The sequence below is a fragment of the Salvelinus namaycush genome, chromosome 33, assembly GCF_016432855.1.
Source record: "Salvelinus namaycush isolate Seneca chromosome 33, SaNama_1.0, whole genome shotgun sequence".
Taxonomy (NCBI): Eukaryota; Metazoa; Chordata; class Actinopteri; order Salmoniformes; family Salmonidae; genus Salvelinus; species Salvelinus namaycush.
In genome coordinates this window covers 30876561-30883865 of record NC_052339.1, presented here as the reverse complement: position 1 = coordinate 30883865, position 7305 = coordinate 30876561, and positions in this window count along the sequence as shown.

Here is a 7305-nt window from a genome sequence, read left to right as displayed (position 1 = left end):
ATCCAGATGACAAACGCGTTGTACACCGAGATGTCCAATATGTTGAAGAATATCACAAGTGGCCAGCGTAGGGTTCTTCTTTTGCAGCTGTAGCCAGTCACCAGCTTGTCTAAATTGTCCACCCCTCCTATTGTGGAATTGTAATCCATTAGGATTTCTGTTTCTTTATGTTTCGTGTCGGCCATGAACACAAACTTTGATAGGCCTGTTCTGTGTATTCAACAGCTGAGGTGGGATCTCTGGCTTGTTTTTCTGTACCGTTTAACCATCGCCAGCTTCCTCTTGAGGAGCTCCTGTCCCAGCTTGTGATAAGTAAAAAAGTTATTGCATGTGATGTTGTGGCCACGGAGTCCCTGTGTCACGTCCAGGACAACCTGCATCCCTTGGTTCTTCTCAGGAGCTCCTCCATCTGGCTTCCCCATATACACTTGCAAGTTCCACGCATATGATGAAGCAGCATCACAGGCAGCCCAGATCTTATTCCATATTTTGCGGGTTTAGACGGTATGTACTGCCTGAAGGGGCAGCGGACCCTAAATGGCATAAGCTGCTCATCAACAGTAACATTGGGCCCAGGTTTGTAAAACAGGTGATGACGGTCCACCCGCTTGTCCCACACTGACCTGATTGTAGCTAGCTTGTCTCTCTGCCCCCGAGCTGGTCTGGTGTCTCGGTTATCAAAGAGGATAATCCTGGAAATAATATTTCTCCTCTTGCAGGCTGCTGATGAACTGGTTGCTGACGGGCTGATCCTGGGGTTGGCTGAGGGTCAATCTCATCCTCTTCTTCCAATTCGCTGTCAGTTACATAACTTTTCAGTCAGAAATGGCTGATAATTATGTTGCATCTCAGCAACACTGTTGATGTTCTGTGGTGGTCGCAGCAGCACGGAGGCTGCTAGTCACACAGTCACACGTCGTCAATTTCTTTAACACAGCACAGCAAGTCTGAGCCAGGCGGCACAATAAAATCAATTGCGGTCGGGCTCCCTCTAGTCATTTGTGTGTCTTAATTATTTAATCAAACAGTTTGCTTAAAGCATCAGACAAGCTCAGTGTATAAAGGTGCTTTGATTATCCTATGTGCATATGTGTTTTATGTGTTTTGTGTCCTATGTGTTTTAATCAAACCACCTATATGCACTGAGCTTGTCTGATGCTTTAAGCTAACTGTTTGATTAAATAATGTGTCTATTTATGGAAAAAAGAACAGACTACTCTGTCAATTATATACATATATATATATTTATATTCCGGACTCTGACATTGCTTGTTTTGATATATATATTTGTTATTATGTGTATTGTTTTGTATTGCTAGGTATTACTATTCTGTTGGAGATAGAGAAACAAGCATTACGCTGTACCTGCGATAACATCTGCAAATCTGTGTACGTGACTAATGAACTTTGATTTGATTTAGTTAGGCAAATAATATAAAGATCTTTTTTTTTAAAGCTGAAGATGAAAAACGAGCTATTCATAGCCTTCTCAGGCATCTTCTGTGATAGGTTGGTTCAACCCTCTGTGATAGGTTGGTTCAATCCTCTGTGATAGGTTGGTTCAATCCTCTGTGATAGGTTGGTTCAACCCTCTGTGATAGGTTGGTTCAATCCTCTGTGATAGGTTGGTTCAATCCTCTGTGATAGGTTGGTTCAATCCTCTGTGATAGGTTGGTTCAAGCCTCTGTGACAGGTTGGTTCCAGCCTCTGTGATAGGTTGGTTCAATCCTCTGTGATAGGTTGGTTCAATCCTCTGTGATAGGTTGGTTCAATCCTCTGTGATAGGTTGGTTCAATCCTCTGTGATAGGTTGGTTCAATCCTCTGTGATAGGTTGGTTCAATCCTCTGTGATAGGTTGGTTCAATCCTCTGTGATAGGTTGGTTCAATCCTCTGTGATAGGTTGTTATTCTGTCTCAGTTTTGTAATGGGTCACTCATGGTTGACAGAACAGGTGTTGCTGTAACCTACCCAACCTCTTCAATGTTTATGTCATTCACTCAATGAATTTAAGGTCAATCTGGGCTCTCGCTAGGTTTCAAATGAACAAAATGGCATAGTTGCCGCAATTGGTTCATACAAAAAAAAAATTTTTTTTTATTGAACCAGGTAGGCCAGTTGAGAACAAGTTCTCATTTACAACTGCGACCTGGCCAAGATAAAGCAAAGCAGTGTGACACAGACAACAACAGAGTTACACATGGAATAAACAAACATACAGTCAATAACACGAAAGAAAAAGTCTATATACAGTGTGTGCAAATGGCGTGAGGTAAGGCAATAAATAGGCCATAGTAGCGAAGAAATTACAATTGAGCAAATTAACACTGGAGTGATAGATGTGCAGATGATGATGTGCAAGTAGAGATACTGGTGTGCAAAAGAGCAAAAAAGTAAATAAAAACAATATGGGTATGAAGTAGGTAGATTGGGTGGGCTATTTACAGATGGGCTGTGTACAGCTGCAGCGATCGGTAAGCTGCTCAGATAGCTGATGCTTAAAGTTAGTGAGGGAGATTTAAGTCTCCAACTTCAGTGATTTTTGCAATTCGTTCCAGTCATTAGCAGCAGAGAACTGTAAGGAAAGGCGACCAAAGCAGGTGTTGGCTTTGGGAATGACCAGTGAGATATACCTGCTGGAGCGCGTGCTATGGGTGGGTGTTGTTATGGTGACCAGTGAGCTGAGATAAGGCGGAGCTTTACCTAGCAAAGACTTATAGATGACCTGGAGCCAGTGGGTCTGGCGAAGAATATGTAGCGAGGGCCAGCCGACGAGAGCATACAGGTCGCAGTAGTGGATGGTAATAATATTAATATAACATGATCATGTTACAGTAGATAATCAGTTTGGATCATAACAGTGACTTCTAATTGACTGTTGGTGCTCGTTGAGAGTCTTATTTTGCGACGTCTCCTTAGATCTATGAGTCCAGGGCCTCAAATACCATGACGTCTCGAGGGGTTCTAGTAAGAGATGAGACATTGTCATTAGATTAGTTTCCTGTGATTACATCAGATCTCTTCTGATGGGTTCGTATGGCATCTCATCTCTGAGAGTCTCAGCATAGCTTTGCCTATTCCACTACAACAAGGAACCAGAATAAAAAAAGACGATGTTTGTTAAGCTCTTGAATTCATAAAGACGTGATTCCCTTAGGCCTAGGCTGTGTCGGCGTCGGACGGGAAAGACTGTGCAGTGTGAAAGGCTAATGAACACAGTGTGGATTGGGGTGAGTAAATGAGCCTTGGTGGCCAATCGCGGCAGCTTGAGCCGGCAGCTGGGCTTTGTGTGTTTTGTCCAAGTCACCCACATCAGGAACCCGACTGTCACCTACACCCATTCATCTCAGCTCTCAACCCCAGTCACCATGGGTAATACGAGAAACAGACACACACACACACACACACACACACACACACACACACACACACACACACACACACACACACACACACACACACACACACACACACACACACACACACACACACACACACACACACACACACACACACACACACACACACACACACACACACACACACACACAGAATATAAATAACGGTAAGTGTTATAATTGTATTTCTATCGGACATAGCGAGATCCTGTAGTCTTATATGGAGTCTGATGTCACAGGAAAAGCTAAGGAATAGTTGGTGTTGTGACAAAGTTGAGCTACTGTATCCTAATTGTGTTAAAGACAATGACCGTTAACAGTGGATGTTGACCCTACAGATGTTGTACCGAAGGCAAGTGTCTTTTGGTTCATGTCCACTTACTGTGATGCACCTTGGCACGGTGACTGAGAGGAATTGTAGAGGACCATACAGATGTAGGATCTTCATTTGATTACCTTGTTGTAGGTTAACTTTTTAACTTGTAGTGTATTTAAGGTTTAAAAAGGCTTCTGAAGTTTGTAATTTTCCTGTCCGAAAATCTATCAACCCCTAAAAAAATGTCAGTTTAATTATAATCCACATAATAATTATAATTTCCTTTTTCTTCAGACAATTTTTCTGCTGTAGCAAATTAAGATCCTACATCTGTATTTCTCATCTGACACATCAGTGGAGACGAGCAATGAAATGTGTTCTGTCGACGTGACATCAGGAGTATATCAAAGAGCTGTGGGTCACTGCTTTACAGCTGCAGACACACAAGTCACGCACGCATAAAGTCAAGCACGTTTTATGCACACACATATCCATCACTCATGTGCCATGTCTTTCTACCTCCCCCTCTCTCTATCTCTCTATCTCTCCCTCACACGCGGGTCCTCAGTGCTGCCACCGGCTCATATGTTACTGTTACACACACACATGTACACACACACATGTACACACACACACACACACACACACACACACACACACACACACGCACGAACGCACGCACGCACGTACGCACGCACGCACATACACACCGCATACACGCAGAAACACACACATACTACCACAATGGAAACATCTCCCCCCTCATATCCTCTCCCTCCTCTCTCAGCTCAGGGTGAGTGAGCACGTCTCTACCTGAATTAATCATTTCACACTCCCGTGTTAGAATAATTTGTTTGGCATGGAAATCACATGGGCAGGGGGCCTGTACCCACCGCCACAACCTGTTTGATCATCATTAGAGACACTGGGGGTAGGGGACTCAAACCACACCGTGGAGGGGGCTCTGTCTTCAGATCACACTGTTGAGGTGGCTCTGTCTTCAGACCACACCGTGGAGGGGGCTCTGTCTTCAGACCACACCGTGGAGGGGCTCTGTCATCAGATCACACTGTTGAGGTGGCTCTGTCTTCAGACCACACCGTGGAGGGAATCTGTCATCAAACCACACCGTGGAGGGGCTCTGTCTTCAGACCACACCGTGGAGGGGGCTCTGTCTTCAGACCACACCGTGGAGGGAATCTGTCATCAGACCACACCGTGGAGGGGCTCTGTCATCAGACCACACCGTGGAGGGGCTCTGTCTTCATATCACACTGTTGAGGTGGCTCTGTCTTCAGACCACACCGTGGCGGGGGCTCTGTCTTCAGACCACACCGTGGAGGGGCTCTGTCTTCATATCACACCGTGGAGGGGCTCTGTCTTCATATCACACTGTTGAGGTGGCTCTGTCTTCAGACCACACCGTGGAGGGGCTCTGTCATCAGACCACACCGTGGAGGGGCTCTGTCTTCAGACCACACCGTGGAGGGAATCTGTCATCAGACCACACCGTGGAGGGGCTCTGTCTTCATATCACACCGTGGAGGGGCTCTGTCTTCATATCACACTGTTGAGGTGGCTCTGTCTTCAGACCACACCGTGGAGGGGCTCTGTCTTCAGACCACACCGTGGAGGGGCTCTGTCTTCAGACCACACCGTGGAGGGGGCTCTGTCTTCAGACCACACCGTGGAGGGGGCTCTGTCTTCATATCACACCGTGGAGGGGCTCTGTCTTCAGACCACACTGTGGAGGGGCTCTGTCTTCAGACCACACCGTGGAGGGGGCTCTGTCTTCAGACCACACCGTGGAGGGGCTCTGTCTTCATATCACACTGTTGAGGTGGCTCTGTCTTCAGACCACACCGTGGAGGGGGCTCTGTCTTCAGACCACACCGTGGAGGGGCTCTGTCATCAGACCACACCGTGGAGGGGGCTCTGTCTTCAGACCACACCGTGGAGGGGCTCTGTCATCAGACCACACTGTGGAGGGGGCTCTGTCTTCAGACCACACCGTGGAGGGGGCTCTGTCTTCAGACCACACCGTGGAGGGGCTCTGTCTTCAGACCACACCGTGGAGGGGCTCTGTCTTCAGACCATACTGTGGAGGGGGCTCTGTCTTCAGACCACACTGTTGAGGGGCTCTGTCTTCAGACCACACCGTGGAGGGGGCTCTGTCTTCAGACCACACCGTGGAGGGGGGCTCTGTCTTCAGACCACACCGTGGAGGGGGCTCTGTCTTCAGACCACACTGTTGAGGGGCTCTGTCTTCAGACCACACTGTGGAGGGGGGCTCTGTCTTCAGACCACACTGTTGAGGGGCTCTGTCTTCAGACCACACTGTGGAGGGGGGCTCTGTCTTCAGACCACACTGTTGAGGGGGCTCTGTCTTCAGACCACACCGTGGAGGGGCTCTGTCTTCAGACCACACCGTGGAGGGGCTCTGTCTTCAGACCACACTGTGGAGGGGGGCTCTGTCTTCAGACCATACTGTGGAGGGGGGCTCTGTCTTCAGATCACACCGTGGAGGGGGCTCTGTCTTCATATCACACTGTTGAGGTGGCTCTGTCTTCAGATCACACCGTGGAGGGGGCTCTGTCTTCATATCACACTGTTGAGGTGGCTCTGTCTTCATATCACACTGTGGAGGGGGCTCTGTCTTCATATCACACTGTGGAGGGGGCTCTGTCTTCAGACCACACTGTGGAGGGGGGCTCTGTCTTCAGACCACACCGTGGAGGGGCTCTGTCTTCAGACCACACTGTGGAGGGGGGCTCTGTCTTCAGACCATACTGTGGAGGGGGGCTCTGTCTTCAGATCACACCGTGGAGGGGGCTCTGTCTTCATATCACACTGTTGAGGTGGCTCTGTCTTCATATCACACTGTGGAGGGGGCTCTGTCTTCAGACCACACTGTGGAGGGGGTTTTGTCTTCAGATCACACTGTTGAGGTGGCTCTGTCTTCAGACCACACCGTGGAGGGGGCTCTGTCTTCAGACCACACCGTGGAGGGGCTCTGTCATCAGATCACACTGTTGAGGTGGCTCTGTCTTCAGACCACACCGTGGAGGGGGCTCTGTCTTCAGACCACACCGTGGAGGGGGGCTCTGTCTTCATATCACACTGTTGAGGGGGCTCTGTCTTCATATCACACTGTTGAGGTGGCTCTGTCTTCAGACCACACCGTGGAGGGGGCTCTGTCTTCAGACCACACCGTGGAGGGGGGCTCTGTCTTCATATCACACCGTGGAGGGGGCTCTGTCTTCAGACCACACCGTGGAGGGGGGCTCTGTCTTCATATCACACCGTGGAGGGGGCTCTGTCTTCAGATCACACTGTGGAGTGGCTCTGTCTTCAGATCACACTGTGGAGTGGCTCTGTCTTCAGACCACACCGTGGAGGGGCTCTGTCTTCAGACCACACCGTGGAGGGGCTCTGTCATCAGACCACACCGTGGAGGGGCTCTGTCTTCAGACCACACCGTGGAGGGGCTCTGTCTTCATATCACACTGTGGAGGGGGCTCTGTCTTCAGACCACACCGTGGAGGGGCTCTGTCTTCAGACCACACCGTGGAGGGGCTCTGTCTTCAGACCAC